We start from the raw sequence: 25,687 nt of genomic DNA on the forward strand, positions 1-25,687 counted from the left end.
TGGGGCAGAAAATGCTGAGTCCAGCAACTAGATTTTGCATCTTGTCCATCACTCAACAAAGGTTTTAGAGATGGAGAAGACTGAACAAAACATGGTGTCATCTAAACTTTTATGACAGGCTCCTTACTGTGGTCCCGTTTTCCTTGTCTTCAGTCTGTATTTCTTCCAATCCATCCTCTGTGTTCCCGTTTCAGTTGTTATGCGGTCCATCATTTGATGGACACATCCCTGCCCAACCTAAACCTTCATTGATCTCTACTAGTTTGAGGCAGGGGGTTTTAACTGGGTACCAGGGGGCCCACGACCATCCCTGAAGATGAATGTAAAATATAAAAATGTGTGTGTATGTGTGTGTGTCACTGTACATTTTATTCTAGAAAAAAAAAATGACCGTAAATTCCACTATAGTTTGCATCCCAGGAAAGGTTAAGAATTATTCATGCAGAGCACAAACGTCAAGCTCCTTGTCACGGCATTTGGGGGTCTTCATGACTCAGCCTTTTCTTGTCTTGTCTCATATCACATTCTCACGCTCCTCCTCTTCACTTCCAGGAACAAACCATGAGTCCTCCAGGCCAACGTACGAGCTGCACCCTCCGCCTGAATGCCCTTCCCATCCTCCAGCTCCTCCTCTAGGAACAGTTCGGATTGTCTCTTCTGCATCTCCCCTGCACTCCCAAGGCACCCTTTGCTTCCCACTGCGGCAGCACTTGTCACCCTATATTGTAATTGCTTGTTTATTTGACTGTCTCCCCACCGAATCATGTGCTCCTAGAAGGTAGGAACTGTATTTTTTGTTTCTAAATCCCAAGCACTTAACCTATGCCCCCAAATAAGTGATAGTCAGCCTCTATGGGAAAATCCACAATAATATGGTAAATGATGTCCAAAAAATCCTATTGTGTAACGTGTAGTCCCTCTTTAGTAAAGTTAATGAAATGACCATGTGGACTTTGTCCATGGGACCCGTTTGAAATTCTGGAGGCATTCCAGGAATCTGGCTATGCGAGCCAAGTTCTTTCTGGTGGGCTGTGGGTGGATGACAGTTCTTCAGTCTGGCTTAAATGTTGATGGAGATGGTTTTGGGTCTGCAGACTGGAATTTCCAGGACCGTGGAAAGGATTCCAAGAACTCCCAGTGAGAGTCTGTCCAATGAGGGCAGCGTGGGCTGGGAGAGCGCTGAGGATGCGAGCACCCACCCCACCCCCAGCACGGGGCTGCAGACCATTTCCAGTGCTGCCTTATCCCCCACCTTTCGTATCATCCGTCTACGGCATCCTCCAAGAGGATCAGAACTTCAGCTCCTGGATTTCCCTGGCGGCACAGGGGTTAAGAATCCGCCCGCCCATGCAGGGGACACGGGTTTGATCCCTGGTCCGGGAAGATTCCATAGGCTGCCGAGCAACTAAGCCCATGCACCACAACGACTGAGCCTGCGCTCTAGAGCCCGCAAGTCACAACCACTGAGCCCGTGTGCCACACCTACTGAAGCCGGCATGCCTAGAGCCCATGCTCTGCAACAAGAGAAGCCCGCGCACTGCAACGAAGAGTAGCCCCTGCTCGCCATAACTAGAAAAAGCCCATGCGCAGCAACGAAGACCCAACGCAGTCAAAAAAAAAAAAAAAAAAGAACTTCAGCTCCATTTGAGACTGTGAGCCGGTCAGAGGACACAAGCTAATCACCAATCCCATCATGGCTAAATTTGCACATGGTATGGAGTTATTTACTCTGTTTGCAGAAAGCATGAAGGATTAGTCGAAGCAATTTAAGTCTTGTCCCCCTTGAAGAGAACATACAAGAACAGAGGAACAATCCCACTAGTCCCTGATTCTGAGCATCCCCCACGCACCCTTTCATGCTCACTGGGACCTCGAGCTGTGGGATGCACATTCTCGGCGACGCTAGCCCATAAAGCCAGCCTCTTGCATCATGTCTCATTCCAGAGACCTTAAGGCTCTGGCTTCTAAAGATTCCTAAAGCAAGGATGGTGTAGGTGTGGGGAAACTATTTACCTCCTTTGTTTACTGTACCAAGAACTTCAGGAACATTAGTTTACTTAATCCCTACAAAATCGTGTGAGTTAATGCCCATTTTGCAGATGATAAAGTGCAGGCTCATAAACATTAAAGAATTGGTCCTGTGCCAAGGACCGGAGATCAGGATCTGCATGGAGACCAGTCTGATGCCAAAGCCCATGATTTTCCAATATGCTCAGCAGGCGGGGTTCTGGAGTTAAGCTGGGAGACCCGCCAGCGACGTGCCCTTGGCCATCCTTCTTACCTGCTTGGTGACACCATCTAAAGCACTTAGAACACCCTGTCAGGGCTTAGTAAATGGGAGCCACTGTGGTGATTGTGATATATGCCTGATAACCTAGTGACCATATTTTCCAAAGCTTTGGACAAACAGTCTGGCAAGTAAAGATGAACTGAGGGGTTGGACTGGGTGACAGGCCAGCATATTAGATACCAGCATGGTTCAGAAAATGACAAGTATACCTCTGTTTTAGGCAACACTGACTGGCATTTTCCCTCCATTTGTGGCCCATACCATGTATTCACTTTTTAAGCTACAGAAAAGCATTAGGATAATAACTTGAAGAGTTTTTTTTTTTTTTTTTCCTACAGTAACCTCTAAATCCCACTCCTCATCAGCATGCTGGTAGACACATCTATTTAATATGGATTCTTTCTCTTTTTTCCTCCCAGTGCTTCTCCCCAACACTCAGACTTGATTATTCTGTGTTTTCATTAAGAACATTTTCCATTTGCCAGTCCCCAAAACAACTCTCAATGTGACGGCATCATTTCCTGCAGAGAGAAGTCTTTCCATTTGCAACCAATCACAAGGCTGGATTCACACAAGAATTAACTTCCAACCCTTATTCCTCAAATATAAATGGGAAGGTCAAAAGCCAACCCTAGAGATAGTCTCCTGCCCACTTCAGCATCTAAATTCCAGGGATTTTTATAATGTCCTGCTGGTGATTTTTTCCTCTGTTTCTGTGTTATTCCTCTCATGCTCTAATTTGGTAAAAAAAAAAAAAAAAAAAAATTCTAGCAGCTTGATAAATGTCTCTTGAGAATCTTGCAAGGATAACGTTAGCAGCCGTGCCTGAGAAAGCATGGTGTGATGATTAATTTTATTAGGATGCATTATTTTGATATAGAGAGATCTAACTTACTTAATAGAAGTTAGCTAGTTTATTAAGAACCAACAAAAAGCCACAGACTAGACAGATGATGAGTAAGGCTAGGTCCATGACTTTGAGAAGCTCAAATCAAAAGTCTGGGGAGTAAGTAGACACGTTCAATGTCCCGTGGAGAGAGCTACAGGAGAGGTAGAAACTGCAAGCTCTATGAGACAAAGGAGAGAGCCACTCAGCAACACCAGGAAAAGAAGGAAAGCTGCTGTGATGTAGAATAAGAAATATTTGGTCTTCCTCTCCTTCCTGGCTCGCAGCTCCTAACACCCTTGGGATTTCCTAAGCAGTAAGAACAATGGAAGCATCTTTTGTTTCAGACTTTTGTCCTTGTTTCTTGAAATAGCTCCAGAGCCATAAAAGTGACAGGAGGGTGTCGTTATTGATAACAAATCCATTTCAACCACACCTGAGTTCACGGTAACACGGTGACTTTTGGAAAGTCACCAGTGATGGGGGCTGGTTGCCAAGGGAGCCAACACTGATTAAAGAGCTGGAACTTTCAGCCCCGCCCTTGACCTCTAGGCAGGGAAGAGCCCTGGAGATTGAGTTCAATCACCAATGGCCAAAGGGTTAATCAATTATGCGTATGTAATGAAGTCTCCATAAAAACTCAAAGGGACAGGTTCAGAGAGCTGCCAGGTTGGTGAACCAGAACACATCCATGTGCCAGGAGGGTGATGTACCCCAAACTCCACATGGACAGAAACTCCTGTGTTGGGGACCCCTCCAGATCTCACCCTACGTATCTCTTCATCTGGCTGTTCATTCACATCCTTTAATACTCTTTGTAATAAACTGGTAATCTAGTAAGTAAACTGGATTTCTGAGTTCTGTACATCACTGTAGCAAATTAATCAAACCTGAGGAGAAGGTCTGGGAACCTCAGATCTATAGCCAGTCAGTCAGAAGCACAGGTGAAATCCTGGGCTTGTGATGACATCTGGAGTGAGGACAGTCTTGGACTTGAGCTCTTAACCTGTGGGGTCTGCATCTGTCTCCAGGTAGACGGTATCAGAATTGAGTTAAATGTGTGGGACACCCAGTCTGTGTCTGCTGATTGGAGAACTGCTTGGTGGCGTGGGGGAAAAAACACATCAGAGCTTCACAGAAGAGGCAACTTTCAATGAGCTGAGCTTGAAACAGGAGCAGGAATTTGCTCTGGTGGATGTAGGAAGACTGAGAGAAGCTGAGGAGTGGAGAAGCAAATGTAGGGAATGAGAAAGTGTAAGGACACCAAGCAGACTCTGTGATAACCTATATTTAGCTAAATAAGATGGCCGAGTTTTCTTGGGAAACACTATGGAGGTTCCAACACTGAGACAGACCCACAAACACTGAAGAATCATCTCTTTAAATGAGAGTGATGGACTAGATTAGGGTTACACAAAAACGTAAGTTACATATAAAGACTCCCCGTAATGGGAAAAATTTTTTTGCAGACACACTGTTGACCTAACATACTTTTACCATGTCTTGTACAAACATAAAATTAGGTACAATTTCTTATAAATATTAAACAACTATAAAGTCATATTCATAAAGTGAATAGAAATAAAACTCAAAAGGCGGGGCTTCCTAGGTGGCGCAGTGGTTGGGAATCCGCCTGCCAGTGCAGAGGTCATGGGTTCGATCCCAGCTCCGGGAGGATCCCACATGCCGCGAAGCAACTAAGCCCGTGTGCCCAAAAAACAAAAAACTCAAAAGGCAATAAAATTCATTAATTTAAAATAATAAGTAATGTTGTTTGGCAGAAACTAAATTGCTATCTCCAACACAAATAGAGTGCTGAAGGCTACAACCCACTTACTTTGGAGTTTGAGATGTCTATACCTCTGTGTGTTACGTGATGATGAAACTCTCATATCACTTTTCTCTTTTTAAATTATAGGAAACTTTTATTCATTCAGTGTGCCATGACAGTATTTCATCTTAACTTTATGAAATGCATAAATTCATCTATTAAACCTGACTCTGTTCTTTTTCATTAGCCATCTATTTTAGTATGTCATTTCCATGATGTCAAATCAAAGTCTTCATTTACTAAAAAACTTTAGAACAAAAATCATAGTCTCTCAAAGTGTCATTCAGTTGTAAGTTATCATTGGAAAATAAGTCTTGTGTTTATTACTGATGAAGGATTTAGTATGAGTACGGAAAGGATCCAGCTTGGTAGCTGTCATTGTGACATTAAGACTGAACCTACTCCCAGCCAGACAAGACCAAGTGCAAGTTTCCTTTGGGTGGTCCCTTCAGCCCCCATCCTGCAAATATAAACACAGTTCTAGGAGCACCTGGCTAAAGGTTTGCATCCAGATGCCCTGAATATTTTGCTAATATATTTATATCATCATCAAAATGAGAAGACAAAATTTTAAATCTCTTAAAAAACTTGTAGACTAAGAATATGTTTGTGGACCCCAGGAGACTGGTGAACACAGTCTGAGTAAAGCTGGACCAGATGATCTTGAAGATCCTTTCCACCTCTGATGTGCCCCGCCCCCCGCCCCGCCTCCCCATTATTCTAAAGGTCAGGAATGATAAACACCAACCTAGACAACTAGGATGAGCCCTTCACCCTCAGGTTATCCACATTTGTCTTCTGTGCTCTCCTCCTTCCTTTAATGCCCAGATCTTCCTTACTCCTGGGGATCTCAGAACTCTGTCCTCACTAAAACCTGCTCCTGGAAAAGAGAAGGATCTTGGCCCTTTCTTCATGTCTGAGTGTGGATTTAATACGCATAATTTCTTCCAAAAGTGATACACATTAAGCCCGAGCCCTGCGTTTTCAGGGTTTCCTTTTCACCTCTTTTATTTTTAAGCCCCTACACAGGCATTATTGAATATCAATAAATAAGTCTCAGGGAAAATTGTTTGGTGGGGGAAGAAAGAGAGGCTTGGAGGCATACCAGGGAGGTGGCGAGCCCTGGGGACATTTCAAACCTGAACATCTGGCGCTTGAATCACATGAGTGATGACAGTGAGAGTCGCACAATTATAAACTGGGCAGATTTGAAAATTGATCCTGAATCAAACAACCACTCATTTTCCTGGTCCCCTCTGGCAATCATCCTTTCAAACTATTCAGGGCTTTAAAATATGAAAATAATAAACTCCTGGCAACCCCCTCCTTTTCTCTTCTCTTTCCACCAGCTTCCCACCCCCACTCCCTGCAGAAGCCCTTCTGGTTGGCCATCCATATTCAAATTACACTTTTCAAGCTGTCCCCTCAGTAAGTTCAAGTAGAGTTGATTTCCACCCCACAACTGCTGCTAAACCATAATTGCCTGCTGTATCTTTTGCCCCCCTTTTGAATAAGTGGTGTTAGATTTGCCACTTTGGCTAATCCTCAGGAATCTGACCTGTCACTATACAAACTTCTAAAAATATCAGCTTGCACTTCACAGTTTCCGTTTTGGTTTCATGTAATACCTCTTCACTGTTTTATTTGAGCCTGCTAAGCTGCTTTGAAGGGGGAAAAGTTGCTAGCTAGCATTGCCTGTCATTTGCTGTGTTTGCTTCTTCTCGAAAGGCCTCAAATGAGAATGCGGGTCTCTTGGTAGTTGAATAAAAATGAGAAGAATGAAACAGAGGAAAAACTTATTGACACACACGTTTCCCTTTGGTCTCTGTGATCACAGCAGAGAACACATCTCCCTTCCATCTCTCAACTAGCACACTCTGGAAATATAACAGTAATAGAAAGAATCCAGCACCTACCTAAGAGCCAGGCACTGTGCTAATGGTACAAACTGTGCAAAAGGTGGCCGGTGCAGATGGTTAAGAGAGATTCTTGGTGGGGCTGAGGGTAGGTGGGAATGGCAGAGTTGCAAATAGGAGTCTGAAACCATGCTGGGCAACTAGGGCAGCTCTTTACGTGAAAACAACAGTCTGCCCAATTTGGCTGTCCATAGCGGGGATGAGGCATGCCCCTTCAGATTATGAGGTTGCTTCTGTGAAAGCAGATCTAAGCTGGTGAGGGGAGGCACTGCGAGACAGAAGCTGGCCATCGCCCTCCCCACGTATGTAGACTACCTATGGTCCTCTGTAGCCTCTTCCTGGTCTTAACTACTAAAGGGAAGAAATGGGGGTATTCCAGTCTGTCCCAAAGAAGCTCACTGAATGACTCCTAGACTGGACTCTGCTTTCTCAAATTATCTTTGCCAGACAACTTCCCATGTGGATTAATTCATTGCACCTCCACTGGTCTCCACGGCAGTGTGGAAAGAACAGTCCAAGGTGGGATCTGGAAGCATGCTGGCTCCCTAGGCTAGGTTAAACTCACACTGCAGGTTCTGTGCTGCATAATGGGCAAGACCACTGTGTCTCCCCAACCCACATCATGCCTGAAGATCCCACCACATCTCACAAGGTGTGACGATAGCTGGCATCCAGGGCCAGCCCTGGGAACGCCTCCCTGGTGACCTAAGTTCTGACCTGAAGGCCTTGCCATGGCTGCCTCCTTCTCTAGGCCCATCCCTTTTCAGTGAACTTACCCATGATGGGCTGCCCACATGGTTGGAAGGGTCCAGTGTTTTTGTCTTTTATATTCAGTTCAACAAATAATTTCTGGCAATCTCAACATGGACAAGCACCAGATAGGCTAAATATAAAAATATGATGAGTGATGGACATTATAACCAATTTTACAGAAATAAAAAGGGTTATCAGACAGTACTATTAAGAAGAACAAACAAACTGGATCACCTAGATAAAATGGACAAATTCCTAGAATTGCACAACCTATCAAGACTGGACCATAAAGAAACGGAACATTTAAACAAACCAATAATCAGTAAGATTGAATCAATAATAAAGAACCTTCTAACAAAGAAAGGCCGAGTACCCGATGGCTTCACTGGTGAATTCTAATAAGCATTAAAAGAAGAATTAACATCAATCTTCCTCAAACTCTTCCAAAAATTTGAAGAAGAAGAATCAATATCTACATTCATTCTATGAGGCCAGCATTACCCTCATACAAAAGTCAAACAAAGGCACTACAAGAAAACTATAGACCAATATCCCAATAGATAAATATTGATACAAAAATATTCAACAAAATACAGAAAAGAGAATTCAACAGCACCTTAAAAAGAACATAACCAGGACCAAGTGAGACTTATTCCTGGGATGCAAGGATGGTTCAACAGATGAAAATCAGTCAATGTAACATACCAGCCAAATTAGCAGAATGAAGGGAAAAAATGACTTGATCACCACAATTAATGCAGAAAAAAAATCTGACAAAATTCAACACCCTTTATGATAAAAATATTCAACAAACTAAGAACAGAAGGAAATTATGTCAACATAATAAAGATCATATATGAGAAGGCCAAAGCTAATATCATACTCAATGGTGAAAGTCTGAAAACCTTCCCTTTAAGATAAGACAAGGATGCCTGCTTTTGCCACTTCTATTCACATAGTACTATATGTCTTAGCCAGAGCAATTAGACAAGAAAAAGAAATTAAAAGCATCTAAATTGGAAAGGAATAAATAAAACTATCTCTGTTTTCAGATGACATAATTTTATATATATAAAACTCTAAACATTACACACACACACACATACACACACACACACGGTTATGACTAATAAATTCACCAAAGTTGAAGGATACAAAATCAACATACAAAAATCAGTTTCTAAACACTCACAATGAATAATTCAAAAAGAAAATAAAGAAAAGTAAATTTCCAATAACATTAAAAGACTAAAGTACTTAGGAATAAACTTAACCTAGGAGGCAAAATACTTATATACTGAAAACTACAAAACATTGTTTAAAAAATTAAAGAAGACATTTTAAATATTTAAAATGGATAACCAACAAGGACCTATTATATAGCACAGGAAACTCTGCTCAATATTATGTAACAACCTAACTGGGAAAATAAATTGAAAAAGAATAGATACGTGTATATGTATAACTGAATCATTTTGTTGTACAACTGAAACTAACACAACATGGTTAATCAACTATAGTCCAATATAAAATAAAAAGTTAAAAAATTAAAGATTACACAAATAAATGGAAAGACCTCACATATTAATGGATTGGTTAAGATGTCACTACTACCCAGAGTGATCTATAGATTTAATACATTCCTATCAAAATCCCAGTGGCAATTTTTGCAGAAATAGAAAAATCCTTCCTAAAATTCACATAGGATTTCAAGGAACCCTGAATAGACAAACAGTCTTGAAAAAAGAAAAACAAAGTTGTAGGTCTCACACTTCCTGATTTCAAAACTTATTACAAAACTACAGTAATCAAAACAGTATGTTACTGGCATAAAGATAGACATATGGACCAATGGAAAAGCACAGAGTCCAGGAATAAACCCCTGCATATATGGTCAAGTGGTTTTAAGGATGCCAAGACAATTCACTGGGGAAAGGCCAGTCTATTCAACAAATGATGTTGGGAACATAGGATATTCACATGCAAAAGAATGAAGTTGGAACCTTATCCTACACCATATACCAAAATTAATCAAAATGGGTTAAAGACCTAATTGTAAAACCCAACACTATAAAACTCATAGAAGAAAACAAAGGTGAAAACTTCATAACATCAGATTTGGCAATGATTTCTCAGATATGACACAAAAAGCACAGGCAGCAAAAGAAAACTAGACAAACTGGACAATATCAAACTTCAAAACTTTTGTGCAAATATGGGCACAATTATTTAAATGTAAAGGCAACCTAGAATGGGGGAAAATATTTGCAAACCATATATGTGATAAAGGGTTAATATTCAGCAATGAAAAATCAAATAATTTGATTTAAAATGGACAAAGGACTTGAATAGACATTTCTCCAAGGAAGATACACAAATAGCCAATAAGCAAAATGAAAAGATGCTCAACATCACTAATTAATAGTGAAATGCAAGTCAAAAGCACAGTGAGATACCACCTCTCACCCATTGATAGCTACTACAAAAAACAAAAACAAAAAAAACAAACAAATGAAAAAAAAAAAAACCAGAAAGTAAGTATTGGAAAGGATTTGGAAAAATTGGAATCTTTGTGCACTGATGGTGGAAATGTAAAGTGGTATAGTTGCTATTGAAAACACTACAGCAATTCCTCAATTCATTAAACATAGAATTATCATATGATCCAGCAATTCAACCTCTGGTATACATAAGAATTGAAAAGAACTGAAAGCAGGGTCTTGAAGACATATTTGTACACCTATGTTCACAGTAGCATTAGTAACAAAAGCCAAAAGGTGGAAGCAATCCAAGTATCCATCATTGGATGAACAGTTTAATAATATGTGCTATATACAAATAGTGGAATATTACTCCACCCTTAAAAAGAAGGAAATTCTGACACATGCTACAAACCTTGAGGATATTATGTTAAATGAATTAAGCCTATCACAAAATGACAAATACGGCATGATTCCACTTATATGAGGTACCTAGAATAGTCAAATTCGTGGAGACAGAAAATAGAATGGTGGTTGCCAAGGGGTATAGGGAGAAGAAATGAAAGTTGGTTAATAAGTACAGTACAGCATTTCAGCTGAGAAGATGAAAAGAATTCTGGAGATGGATGGTGGTGATGGCTGTACAACAATGTGAATATACTTAATGCCACTTAACTGTATGCTTAAAATGGTTAAGATGGTAAATTTTATGTTATGTGTATTTTATCACACTTACAAAAATTTAAGAAGTCTATACTCATAAAAATATAAGACATAAGCTGTGTCCTTGAGAAGCTTATGATAGAGGATATAGATGAAAAAAACAGAAAATTCCAATAAGATGAAGTAACGAGTTGTTAAGAGGGGATTTTTTTCTAATGTCCTGCAGTTGTGGGCTAGGCCCTCTAGACACAATCAAAGGCACCAGGATTCCCAGACCCTAAAGAGATCCACTGGGGGATGCCCATGGCTGGGACCAGCCACTACCCCATAGAGCTCATCAATCAAGAGGTGTCAGAGCAACTCACCTCCCACCCTACTCCTGTTGAGGAAAGGGAAGGAGCAGTGGTCAGCCTTGTGAGGAGAGTGGGGTTTGTGGAGAGTTCTTCCGTCCCCTTTGGAGAAGAAAGTGGTACTTGCCCTCCTGTAGGCTAGACCTACCTGATCCTGAACAGCATCAGGTGCGTACACTGAGAAAGCTTGCAAAGCAAAGGAGTCCTGCCTCTTGCATCCCAGCTGGGGTTCCTGCAAGTCCTCTCTGGAGCTCCCATATGAGCAGAATACGGAGAGAGCTGTATCTGGGTTCTCTAAAGTTTAGAGCATATGGAAATGCTTCTCATCCTGAAATTTTGAAGGTAGGAGGTCCCTTCAAGACACCTGAGCCATCAGGGTTTGAATGTGATGTCATGTGCCCAGAAAGAACATGGAGCAAATTCCTCCTCCTCTCAGTTCTCATAGAGACTTGGAGGTGAGGAAGAGGGTGCAGTGGTACCCATAGCTCCAGGTGAAGAAGCTGAGAGCTTAGCAGAGAGGCAGAAGTGATGGGCAGCCCAGGCTCTACTGGGCCAACCCACAGAACAGGTGGGGTGTGCAATGCTAGTAGGGCTGATAGCCAACACGGAAGTCCTCAGCAATAGAAGGCGGCTGGGGTGAGCATCCCCCAGAAAAGAAATGTTGCCATCCACTATTCCAAGAGCACAACTTCAGCAGAGGCATGTAGCAGGAGACTGAAGCAGATCAAAGCAGAGCAAGGCAAGAGACACGTTTGTACCGTGCCTGAGAGGAGGCTCTTTCAGAGCAGTCTGCTTGCTCCCTCTCTCCTCCTCCCTTGCCCATGCTGTCAGGGAAAATGCACCTCAGGGAAAACGCACCTTGATGAGTGCAGAGGGGGCGAGTAAAGAGCAGCGCAACCCTGTTGCCACCCATGGTCCCCAAGCCACAAGCCTCACCTCTCCGTGTTGGTGGGGAGTCAATGGGGGGGATGGGAGGACCTTTGGACCATATGTGAGGCTGAAGTTTTAAATGGAACCAGACTAAGTCTTCATAACTAAAAAGGATTAGGTTATTGTGATAATTTTAGACAAAATGCCATTAAAGGACCCATTTCTCAGTGAGAAGAGGCATGGGCATTCAGTACAGAATATTTGAGAGCAGCCAGTGGGGAAAGGTAACATTATGCTAGGTCTCTCCTCAGGGGAAGAACTTACTTCGCTGACCAGTTATACTAAGATAGTGTAATGCACAGCGTGCTGTAGGATGCAGAGGAGAGTTACTTAGGATGCCTGGAGTAGCAAGAGAGGCATTGTAGAGGAGCTAGTGCTCAGACCCTGAAGTGTTTGGCTCAGCGCAGTCTGCCTGGGTCTGTCAGAGCCCCTCTTCTTTTCCAGCACCTCGTACCTTGTGCTTCGGGTCCCCTCGACAAAAGGGGTGCACCCCTCATTCTCTCTGCAAGAGCCTTTACTATGCCTAGTGCGGGAGTAAGGCTGCCCACACCAACCACACTACTCATAGCACCTTAATCGTAAGCACTCTGCCAGCAGTATTACCCCCTCTCGCATTTTCTCTATGGCTCCCTGCCATGTCCCAAGTCACAAAGACATAATAACCCCTCCGCACCCCCTCTTCCAGCTCAGGCAGCCTTTCTTAGTTATACTCACAAGTATGCACAACACCTAATGCTTAGAGCAGCAGAAGGAGCCCTCTTGAAGGTGCACATCCTGTCAAGCTCCTGGATGATGCACAAATACAATAAAATACAGCATCATGTGGTCAGTGAACAAAGCACTTGTTGGGGCTGGGGAGTGAGAGAGAGCTCATATTTGAATGAGATCCTGAAGGACAGTAATCAACACAGGAGTTATCATAGTAGTAGAAACAATAATAATATTAATCTTAGTCGCTCATCTTTATTGAGAGCGTCAACGTGCCAGGCATGGTGCTAAGTACGCGTATTTTCAACATATCATTTCTCATTTCTCAGAACAATTAGCTCCCTAATAGAGACTATGCAAGTAACTGCAGATTATTTATACATAGCGTTCACAGGTCCTCTTTCCTGGTCTAATGTTAAGTATTTTATTAAAGGTTTTTCCTGATGAAGAAATTTAAATTTAGAGTGATTGAATAACTTGACCAAACATTACCTAGATAAAAGAAGCAACTTGTCCTGGATTACAAGGCATTAACATATCATAGTATTTTGACTGAAAGGAGGAAGTCATTTATAACCAAATATTTAAATTCTACCATGTAAACCCCAAATTAACAACATTGGTTGAGGAAGACATTTTCACTTATCTGCAAAACCGAAAATCCTACAACGTTTTCTAGGATGTTCTCTGGAAAAGGAATTTGCAAACATTTGCTTCAGTTTCAAATGAACTTACATGTAATATCAATGTAATGTAAGTACATGTAATATGAATCTTCTGCATTACTTTTACGATAATTTTTAAAGCACTGATATATATTTTAAACCTTTTACTTTTTCAGAAATGCTCTGACTAGGAAAAAATTAACACACAAAAATGGACTTTACAAATTCCAGTTTAATCACAATGTTCTATAACTGAGAACTAGGATCACTGAAAAGAAAAACAGGCATTACTGTTATAATCTAGCTTGTGTATAGGGGGTTTTAAAAGTTTCACACTCGTATACTTTGTTCTTTGGGCATTTTCATATCTCACAATCAAGATTTTTGTACCAATTAAATAAAATTAAAATTCAGAATACCAGCCCTACCTATTTTATGGTGTGGTTTGGGAAATAATAATACGAATAATAGTTACAATGAACATTTGTTTAGTGCTTGCTATGTGCAATGTATATATCTTAAATTCATTTGATACTCAAAAAAATCCTATGACGCAGGTACTATTATTATCCCCCTTTTACAAATAAAGAAAGCAGGTTCCAAGAAGCTAACTTGAGCTAAGTAAGCAATGGAGACATTTGAAATGCAGGCAGGCTGGCTGCCAAGCCCAGGTTCTTAACTATTAACCATAAAATATGATAGTATATTTTTAAAAAATCAAGAGTTTCTTGACCAGTTCTCAGCCAATCAAGGCACCAAGAAAATATCTGAAATATTAAAGTCCCTCTCTTTAACAACACCTGAAGGGGTTAAAAGTCACTGCAATCAAATATTGCCTCATTGGAACTTGGTAACCACTACATATGGGTTCCAAAGGCCCTCTGAAAAGTTAAAAGCATTGCACAAACGTTAGTATTACTAATTTTATTGGCTTGAAATACCAGTCTTTTTTAATAGTCCCTGAATAAGATGATATTGATACTCCAAATTCAGAACTGAGTTTAGATTGTCCAAATATCATTCAGTGTAAAATTCTTTTGGAACGCCTTACATTATTTCTCCTTATCCTTCCAAAACTAAAATTCTTAGACTCTATGATGTAAGTCAGAGAGATGATACCATGGCGGGGGTGGGGGGAGGTTTTATAATTATTTTCTCCAAAAACTATGATTCTCTGCCAAATCACCTACCATTCAAGATTGAGGTCATTATGATTTTTGGCTCTTTCCTCAAATCCAATACATCCTCCCAGAATGAAGACTCACCATTGATGATATGCAAAGGAATGTGACAAGTCCCCCAAGACCATTTTCCAAAGAAAGCACGGTCAATGTTAAGATCAAGATGGTGTCAGCATATAGCTGGTCTCTGTAAGTAAGTACATTGAAGTCAGCGGTATTCATCCAAAATCTTCTGTTATTTTATTTTGTAAAAAGAATTCATAGTACTTAGCATACACACCTCATATATTTGTCCCCACATAGCCCCATTAATAATCCAGAGTCATGCCACCTTCTTGTACCAAACCTCTTGGCAAACGATCAACAGTATGCTATGCTCAGAGTCAGAGCAGCAGGCTGACCTGGTGAACCCCCACCCTACCCCCAGCTCCTCGACATTTAATATCCCGAGCTACAAGACAGCTAATGGTGCTTGTGTTAAAAACAGCCAGGACAAAGGTCAGCTAGTGAAGAATGTCCCTAGGACCCTACTTAGCACAGCTTAGTGTGCTGATGCAGAAGGGCGTGATGATGAGAAAGTAAGACCACAACTGTTTGAGCCCTGTTATCTGAGCCAATGTAAACACCCAACCACAAATACTTCCCCTTCCTCCTCCAGGATCCAAATGTCAATTGCTTCCAGCTTCAAAGTTCTGAATTTCTACCACACCTCCCTTTGATTCGGGCCTGCTTGGAAAGTGAACAACATGCCTGACTCCATCTGTGTGGCAAAACTGAGTCTCTCTAGCTAAGTTGTTAGGAGGTACTTCGCGTGCCCCAAACCTGGATCCCCGCAATATAATGCACCCTAGAGAAAATTCTGGCCATCTATCAAACGACCACACAAACAACAGGTCAGCCTCTGAACAGGCCATCCTCTAGGTGGGCGGGACCCAGGACAGATCAGACCAAGTCCCGGGGTCTGACTAGGTGGGCTCCAAGGAACACAAAAGATGCCACTCTGCTGAACTTAGCAGTTACTCACACAAGGGCTTTACCTGGGAACTGTGACAAAGATAAAAAAATACCAGCTTTTCCCTGTTCCCTTCCCAGCCCCACATTCAATTGGCCAATAATATTGAACAGTGTTATATTTCCATCTCCTTTCATTAGTAAACGTACCCCCAGACCTTTAGCTTACAAAGCAATTGAACTAATGATCCATTATAACCAGCTTGCTGAAAAGTCCACCAGCTCTGAGTGCTTTTTCATGGGTATAGGTGCTCCAGAAATTTTTTGGCCATCTTTTTTTTGGCATTTTAAGGACTTTTATATCACTCCATTTGTTACCAGTGCTGCAACACTTCAGTCCAGCACTTGAGTTTGTTTTCGGTGTAAGGTATCTCCCTTTCCCTTCCCTGCTCCAGAAAAGTTGCTCTGTTCCCAGGCTCTGCCGGTGAGGACACCCATGAGATTTTTCTGGTGGGTGCTAGGTTTGGACGGTTCCTCCCAGGTGTTTAACAGATTGTTAAAGCGGTAATGAGGGTGGAGGGGAAGAAAGCTGGAGGTGGAAGTGGAGGCAGAGCCCTTTAAATTAACGATACTGGGCTGACTCATGACTCTCCTGGGTGGCACCTTCCAAGTTGAGACTGAATTCTTCACCTTGTCCACCTCTCCTCCACCCAGATACAGCCTGTCTCCAGCCCCATCCTTCTTTCCACTGCTCTAATTTTTGTTTCCATAACAGGCTTTTTCTTTTTCTTTTTTTTTTTTGGTTCCAGCTCTCAGGCCATATTTTCATGATACATAATTCCCCTTGGGTTCATAGGTTGGAATTTGACCTCTGGATTCAGAGGGCTCTGGTTCCTGGCAAGTACGAGAACGCTTCTTGTGAGAGCAACTTAGTGAGAATTCACGGTGCTGTGGCCGACCGTTCCCAGAATTCCTGCAGATCTGCATGTTAACTCCATGTGTTCTCATTTTCAGAAGTGAGAAACTGGCTGACCACAGCCTACTTTCACAGGCAAATGGAAAGCAGCACAAGAGGAAAGGATTTAGGTTTTAGAGTCTGTTGGGCTGGGATCCCAATTCTGTTTGAACCACCAATTAGCTGTGTGCCACTGGGAGCATGGTTTCTATTTCCTCATCCCTGTGCCACTGGGAACACGGTCTTCATTTTCTCATCCACAAAGTGGGATGAATCACAGCCTCTTCAAGAGCTGCTCTGGAGAAAGAGTGGGATAGTGGACATATGACATTGGGCTTGTTTACTTTTCTCCAATGGAACATGCTTTTCTCTGGTAGCATGTGGATCATCCCACATGCTACCCCTTTGTCTAGAACGTTCTCAGCTTGCTCCCAACTCAGAACCCACTCCTGTACTGACTTTTAGTCACCTTTTAGGCTTTAGTTTATATACTGCTTTGTCAAAGAAGCCTCTCCTCCCCCACTCACCAGACTAAGTCAAGTATCTCTTGTTCTATTCCTAGAGTCATCTACATATTCTATATTTTATTCAGATTTCCCTAATTTTCACCTTATGCCCTTTTTCTGTCCCAGGATCCCACCTGGCAAACCATATTACATTTGGTCGTCACATTTCCTTAGGCTCCTCTGGACTGTGATGGTTTCTCAGACTTTCCTTGTTGTTCATGACCTTGACAGTTTTCAGGAGCACTGGTTAGCTATTTTATAAACTACTCGTTAATATGAGTGTGCCTGATGTTTTAATCATGGCTAGACTGGGGTTATGGGTTTGGGGGAGGAATTCTCATCACATCTTCTCAAGGGGACATGCTATCAATATAACTTACCGCTCTTGAGGTTGACCCTCACCACCTGGCTGCAGTAGTCTTTGTCAAATTTCTCCATTGTAAAGTTGTTTTCCCCCTTTCCATACTCTGTTCTTTGTAAGGAAGTCACCATGTGCAGCCCACATTGAAGGATTGAGGAGCTATGCTCCACCTCCTCAAGAGGCGAATTTCTACGTAAATTATCTGGAAATCTTTTGCACAAGAGAACTGTCTCTTCTCCTCCATCTATTAATTTATTCAATCATTTGTTTTTGTCCTTATGAACTCGTGAATATTTATCTTATGCTTTATGTTATAATCTAATACTATGTTATTTATTTGGGTGCTCAAATTGTTCCAGCTTTGGCCCAAGAGAATCCTTTTGGGTTGGCTGCTATGTCCCTTTAACAAGTCCTTATCCTTTTGTGTGTGTGTCTGTGTGTGTGTGTGTGTGCACGCGCGCGCGCGTGCATGCATTTCATTATTTACTGGCACTACTACATACTTCAGGCTACATATTTCTAGAATCTGCCATTTATCCAAAGAGCTCCGACTCCTCTTGTTTGAGAAGGTATCAGATACCATGGTCTGTGTGCTGAATGTGTTCATTGCTTACAGAGCAAGGAAATATACATGTGTACCCTAACCCATGTGTATACATAAGCTGTAAATATTTCTATATTTATAGACATCCATTCCTACTTATGTGAAACTAACATGAGTTTGTACTGATGTCTCCAACTCAAATTCAGTACCACATAGATCATTCTAATCTCCTCCTTCCTTGCTTTTTTGAACCTTCCAACAGTCAGAACCTGGATCACATTACCTGCCATATATTCACTTAACTGTTCAATTCCAGAGTACGATGTATAGTGGTTTCAGAATTGTTAACCCATACCCCTGTGGGAAACAACTTTATCAAACAGATGCCAGTGCTTACATGCTGTTCCTTAGTCTTACAGTGTCCACTCACTTCCAAAGCTACTTAGGTCAGCACTTCCCCACCCCACTTCCTTCAGTGAGGTTATCTTATACATTTATAATATCGTTAGACCCTTTTGTCCTCACTTGCATTCCATCCTAGGACCCCTTGACCCCCTAAGTAATTTTTTAAAATTTGCATATATTAAGGTTCACTGTACTCTAAAGCTCTATGGGTTTTAACAAATGCATACTGTCACACGTTCACCATTACAGTATCACGTAGGATAGTTTCACATCCTAAAGAATCTCCTCCCATGTTTGCCTATTCAACCTTTCCCCTTCCCCAAGTCCCTGGCAACCACTGATGCGCTTACCCTCTCTTTACTTTTGCTTTTTCTAGAATATCACATCAGTGAAATAATACAGTAGTTAGCCTTTTCATACCAGCTTCTTTCACTTAGCAGTATGTGATTCTCTAACTGTTTTTAACAGCTCACCATTGAGGGCCATCTAGGTGTCAGCTAACGCTCTTGGCAGATTGACTATACATTCACAGTTTGCCTCGGGTAATCCATGTTTATACCTGTTACCCTTGTATCCTATCCATCTTAGTATTTTAGTGCAAAACAAGTGTCCCAGTTTGGAAAATAAATTACATTGTCACTCTAGTTCTAGGTTACGAGAATATGTCAATGAACAACATAGTCTCTGCCCTAAGGAACTTGCATTCTAATGGGTGGAGACAAATAGTAAATAAAGAAGCAAATAAATAATTTCATATAATATTATGAAGGGAAAAAAGCAAAATATTTACTGAACTAAATAATCTGGGGGATACTTTACCTAGTGTGGTCAGAGAAAACATCTCTGACAATGGTATAGTTGAGTCAAGACCTTGCAAAGAGCCAGGAAAAGAACCTCCCAGGCAGAAGGAACAGCAGATACAAAGGATCTCAGGCAGAAAAAAACCTGCCATGTTTAAGGACTAGGAAAGAACTAGGGGAGAATGGAATAAGATGATGTTGGTGAAATAAGCCATGTTAAGAGGAGCTATGTTACATGCTTTTTTCTAAAGGCACTGAGAAGTCATGATGGGTCTTAAGCCAGGAAATAATATGATATGATTCATATTCTAAAAGATCACTTTGTCTGCCATGTGAAGAAGAGACTGGAGTGAAGCAGGCATGAAATCCTGGAGACCAGTGAGAATTTGCTGTGGGAAAGGCAAGAAGTGATGGTGGCTGAGACTTCAGTGGTGGCAGTGGGGATGGAGAAAAGTGGGTGGATTCAAAGTTTACGTTTTTAGGTACTCTGATGGATTGGATATTGGGGTTAAGGAAAAGTGAGAAAATATTCCTAGACTTTTATTAGTTTAGCAACCGGCTGGTAGAATCATTTAGTGAGGTAAGGGAACAATTGAGAAGGGACAGTTCGGTTGGTAGGCAAGGATTCATAGTTTGTTTGAGTTGTCTATTATATGTCCATATCAAGTGGATATGTTGTCAAGGAGGCAATTAGACATACGAGTTTGGAGCTTAAAAGAGGATTCAGAGCTGAGGATTAGCTTTGAGAATCCTCACTGTACATTATTTAAAGGTATGGGACTGGATAAGGTTTCATAAGGAGAGAGTATTGGTAGAAATGGAGACTCAGGAACAAGCCCTGGGAACTCCAATATTTATTAGTCAGATTACAGAAGAGCAGCCAGGAAAATAGGAGGAAAACTAGGAGTTTTGTTTCATCAAAACCAGAAGAGAAAAGTGATTTCAGAAAGATAGGTAGTTAAGTTTCTTGAATGTTGCAAGAAGTAAAATATGGTGAAAAGTCTATTGGATTTGGCAACATGGAAGCCATGAGGGTCTCTGACAAGAGCTATGGAGATGAAAGACAGGATAAAATGTGTTGAAGGTGAACTTGAAGAGGAACTGCAGATGATTAAGTTTATTTAACAAGACCATAAATTCCATGATGGTGTAGACCATTAGGTTTTGGTGTCTGCTCTATTTCTAATGCCTGCAAATGTATTTAAATATCTCCACATCCTCATGAGTGTTTCCAATTATCACTGGGTAAGCTATTCATAATAAAGATATAAGCTAAATGCTGCTCTGAAAGTTAACTATTAGAATGATCTACAAAGGGCCTCTATTTTAGTTACACTGCTTTTATTTCCTTTTTTTTTTTTTTGGTAATGTCACCCAGGTAGAAGAAAATTGGCAATCCCCCAAAATCTTCATTTCCTTCATAATCTCCAGTGCTCCATTTAAGGAAGTCTAGAAAATCATGGGTGTTCTTATTCTATTACACTGGAGCATTCCAGTTTAAGAGAGAGGCTGGCTATTTAAAATAATAAATTGAGAGTAATAATCCTGATTTAAAATCCCAAGTCATATCAGCAAAACCAAGAAGTAAAAGAGGAGGAATTTATATCCTAAATTCCTCATCTAAAGTGGGAGGAGACAAGTGATCATATTTCACTTTTAACCTCACATTTAAGAAAGTACAAAATAAAATAAACTTTTGGGTTGACTTTCAGGCCTCCTGACTGTTGTTGCCAAATGTTTCCTGGGCTAAGGAAGGTAAGAGAAAGCAGAGCTTTAAGACCAAGAAAAGAACCAAGCCAGGCTGAAGCTGTGACATCTCCAGTTTCACTGCAGAGTAGAAGTTCTAGGCCTCCAAAATAAGACATGGTTCTGGGTGGCCTAGGGACAATTATTTCAAGGCCACTAAATGGAGAATAAGCCCAAAGAAAAACAGTGAGAAAAATATCCACTCATTCAAAATGAGCCTAAATATATAATTTCCAAAAATATTCACAAAAGATAGGAAAAAAGTCAACAAAATCAACAATCAGAATATGAATTCACTACAGATAGAAATAAATAACAGAAAAATCTGCAATAGACTTCAAAATAAGTATGTTGAGTCTTCAAAGAGATAAATGAAGAAATATCTACAAATAAGAACAAAATTATGAAATATAAAAAGAACAAGTGGATTTTTTTAAAAAAATGAAATCATTAAGTTGAAAAATACAGTTTAATAAATTCAATAATGGGATAATCTCTTGACTGGACATAATCAAATGAGAATTAGTGAATTGGAATAAAGTACAAAAACATTTTCTCTAAATACACATAGAAAACTAGAGAAATTTTAAGAAAGAAAGAACTGTTGAAAGATAGATAACATATTAAGAATTCTCAACTTCCATTAACTAGGAGATCTATAAGGAGAAATTAGAGGAATAGATGGAGAAGCAATATTTGCAAAAACAATTGTTGAGAGTTTTCCAGCAGTGAAGAAGGACATGAGTCCCTGGACCAATGCACCAATACTGAGTAAAATAAAGAAAATAAAACCAGTGAAACTGGAGAGTCCAAAAATAAAATTTCTAAGAATATAAATGTCAAAAGTGAACCTTTAAACTTTTAGAAAGAAAGTGTAGATGAATGTCTTTCCGGCCTTGTGGTAGAGTATGATTTCTTAAATAATACACTAAAAGCACCAACTTTAAAAAGAAAAAATTGAGAGACTCAACTACATTAAGACTGTTAAAACTTATGCTCAGAAAGAGACACTTTAAAAAAGTGAAAAATCAAACTACAAACTCGTAGAAAATACTCATATAGCCAACAAAATATTCCAACCGAGAATATATCTTTAAATTTCTGCAAGTAAATAAGAAACAAACAACTCAATAGGGGGAAAAAGATTTCCTGAATTCCATCAAAAAGGAAATCATATGGCAGTAAAAAAGTAAAGAGATGTCCAACCACACTAGTAATCAGGGAAATGCAAATTAAGACAAACTGAGATGCCATTTTTTACTAATTCCACTTGTAAAAATTAAAGAAATCTGATTATACTGAGTTTCAGCAAGACTATGTATCAATGGCATCCCCATGTGTAATTTTGGGGAGTGTAAATTGATAGTTATTTTAAAAATTAATTTGACATTGTCATGTAAAATTGAACAACCTTATCCCCTGCAACTCAGCAATTCTACCCCCAGATATCCAAGAAAAAGCTTTAGTACATGTGTCTCAAGAACATGTACAAAAATGTCACAGCAGCTCTATTCATGATATCAAAAAATTAAAACATCCTAAATGTCCATTGATAGGGAAAGTTAAATTGTGTAAATTTATACCATGGAATATTTCATAGCAAGGAAAATGAAAAAACTACAACCACATACAATGGCCTGGATGAATCTTAAAATATTATATGCAAAAACCAAGTTCCAGAGAACTATATACGAGGGTGAGTCAAAAATTATCTGCACTTTGGCTGTAGAATTTATTTTAATTAATTTTTGGAAAAAACAAATACATCAACTACCTCATCTTTTGACATAATCTCCTTGCTTTTCAATACACTGTGTCCATCTGTCAACAAGCTTTTGTATTCCCTCATTAAAAAATGTTTTAGGCTGACCTGTGAGCCATGAATGTACTGCTGTCTTCACTTCTTCATCAGAAGTGAATCTTCATCCTCGTAGGACTGCTTTCAGGGGACCAAACAGGTGAAAGTCTGATGGAGCAAGATCAGGACTATGGGGAGGATGCTTTAACACCTCAAAACGAAGTTTCTGCAGAGTGTTGACACTGTGGGCAGAAGTTTTCGGACCTGCACACCCTCAGACCACAAAAAGCGAATCACTGCTCTTCTTCCATGCAAGTCATAAGTGGGGCATCCATTTTTGCTCACACCGCAGTTACAAATGAACTGATGTAACATGTTCACACCTACACAGCAGTGACTAGGGAGACTAGCCTTGAACAGAAAGTGCTAATAGACAGTGCAGCCGACAGAAGTTTTAATATAACTGGAGTGTGGATAATTTTTGACTCACCCTCGTATATTAAGATACCCATTTTATAAAATTTAAAATCAAGCTACATCAAGCAATACATTGTAGAGGCCTAGATAAATAGATGACAAAACATGTTGTAAAGCAAGGGAAAAGTAAACACAAAATTCATATTAGGGATTATTTCTGGGAGGGAGGGAGATGGAGGGATAGGATGGGGAAAAGCCCATTAAAAGATGTATTTTTTTTGTAATAATTTAGTTTTTCATTCTTAAAGATTCCTCAGATATTAGATATTAAGTACTATATATCTATATCAACTATATCTATAAATCTATTTCTGCACTGATATTGTTATACACTGATATTTATCTTTATAGAGATGGGGAAATGATAGGTAGGTAGATAGACAGATAGATAGATAGATAGATAGATAGATAGATAGATAGATAGATAGATGATAGTTGATAGATGATAGATGGATAGATAGATGATGATTAGATGATAGATAGATAGATAGATAGATAGATAGATAGATAGATAGATAGATAAAAATATATAGCACTTAGGAGTTATGAACCATGAATGATGATCACTCCAAATCGCTATCCCAGAGATCCAAAAAGAGGGGAAAAAAAAGAGTAAAAAGCTTTCGGAGAAAAGTGAGGAGGAAATAAGACATTTCCAGCCATACAGAGACTCAAATTATTTTCATCTCTCAACCTATGTTGAAGGAACCACCAAAGAGTGACAAGTGACCCTAGAGAAAAGGAGTGAGTTATAAGGAACAGTGGTGAGGCCAGAAATTGATGAAGTATGTTTATAAGCTTAATAAAATAATTGACTTAATTTTTAGTATTTTTTTTTAAAGGTCAACCTAAAACCGCAGACAGTAATAACAAGGGAGATGGTGGGAAAAGTGCGCTGAGTGGATAACTCCAGCAATCTAAAACCCTTCCAGCTAAAGATTCCTGAAGAGTTTTCATTAGAAAAAGAATAGGTATACATATTTAAAACAACAGCTACTAAAAGGTTATATATAAAAATTATAATCTCCAAGTCAGAAAGGAGCTGAGATGAGGGGAAGAGAACATATAAAGGCCAAGAAAGAAAGTTATAAAGAAAGATTAGTAATGTATAAACAGGAGATAGCTATATATAATAAAGCTTTTAAACATCATGAGAACATTATTAACAGTTTAACCAATAAACTGTGAAAAAGAGGAAATGAATAATTTTCTAGAAAAATCTAAATACTCAAAATTATCTCACGAAGAAATTTTAAAACCTTTTAATATCTTTTAAAGTAATTTAACTGCTAAACTGTTTCTTCCCCCTCACAAAATATTCCCAATCTAAATAGTTTTACTGCCTAGTTTTTCTAGTTTGAAGTAATAGGTATTCCCTATCTTATATAAGGAAGTAATCCAACTCATTTTTTAAGATTAATATAAAATTGACCCAAACTGGGCAAAAATAAAACAAGAAAAAAACTATATAACACAATGTCATTTATGAGCATAGATGCAAAAGTTTTGACTATTAGCAAGTCAAATCCAAGCATATATTATTCCAAGAACACAGGGATGTTTCAATATTAGAAAATCCACTGATGTATTCCTGCCACATTAATTAACAGATTAAAGAAAGAAAACCAAAAAAAAAAAAAAAAAAAAAAAGGAAAGAATGAGAAAAAAAGAAAAGGAAAAGAGAAAAAAGGAAAACATACGATCTTTGTAATAAATGCAGGAAAAGCATTCAACAGCATTCATGATTTAAACAAAAACTAAAAACTCTCCTAGTTTTGAAACTAAGGATAGAAGGAAACTTTCTTAAGCTGATAAAGGACATCTATCCCAAACCTAAAGCAAATATTATTTGTATTAATGTCAAGAGCAAGTCAATGATTCTCAATGTCAGTTTTACTGTTAATATTGTATTAGAGAACCTAACAAATACAATAAGACAAGAAAAAAATAGTTTAATAATTGCAAAGGGAGATGCATCACTGACATTATTTCTACACAGACATAATTCTCTACATAGAACATTTAATCTACAAACTAATAAAGATTCGCCATGAACACTAGGTAAAAGATCAATATATAAAAATCATAGCAGACAGGATAACAACACTAAGAAGCATTGCTGGCCTCCTCTTGTGAATGCATATGCCATAGAAGGTAGGAGGAGATTGATGAATCAAGGTAGTTAATATTAAAAACAAGCAAACAAGGACAAAAACAAAGAAAACCAAAAAATCCTTCTGGGCCACAGTATGTGATTGGGTCCTGATGATATGAGAACAGGCAATTAACATGAAAAGAGAGCTAGGTGCCACAGATAGAATTAGGGAAAGGATTTTTTTAGCTTCTCTCTCTCTTTTTTTTTTTTTCTCTCCAGTGTTAGTCTCTTCACTTCTGCAAGGCAGAATGTCATATATGATGCCATATTTAACAACAAATACAGCCGCATCAGTCAAGCACTGGCTCCAGCAATGAGGGGACAGATTAAAATCAA

The 25,687-nt window shown here is 39.6% G+C and overlaps 1 pseudogene; it reads left to right on the forward strand.

Annotated features, from left to right (window-relative positions):
• Positions 1 to 1,076: 1,076 nt before the first annotated feature.
• Positions 1,077 to 25,687, forward strand: part of LOC130844349 (ectonucleoside triphosphate diphosphohydrolase 1-like) — a 44,798-nt pseudogene continuing 20,187 nt past the window's right edge.

This window comes from Hippopotamus amphibius, chromosome 2 (genome assembly GCF_030028045.1).
Source record: "Hippopotamus amphibius kiboko isolate mHipAmp2 chromosome 2, mHipAmp2.hap2, whole genome shotgun sequence".
Lineage (NCBI taxonomy): Eukaryota > Metazoa > Chordata > Mammalia > Artiodactyla > Hippopotamidae > Hippopotamus > Hippopotamus amphibius.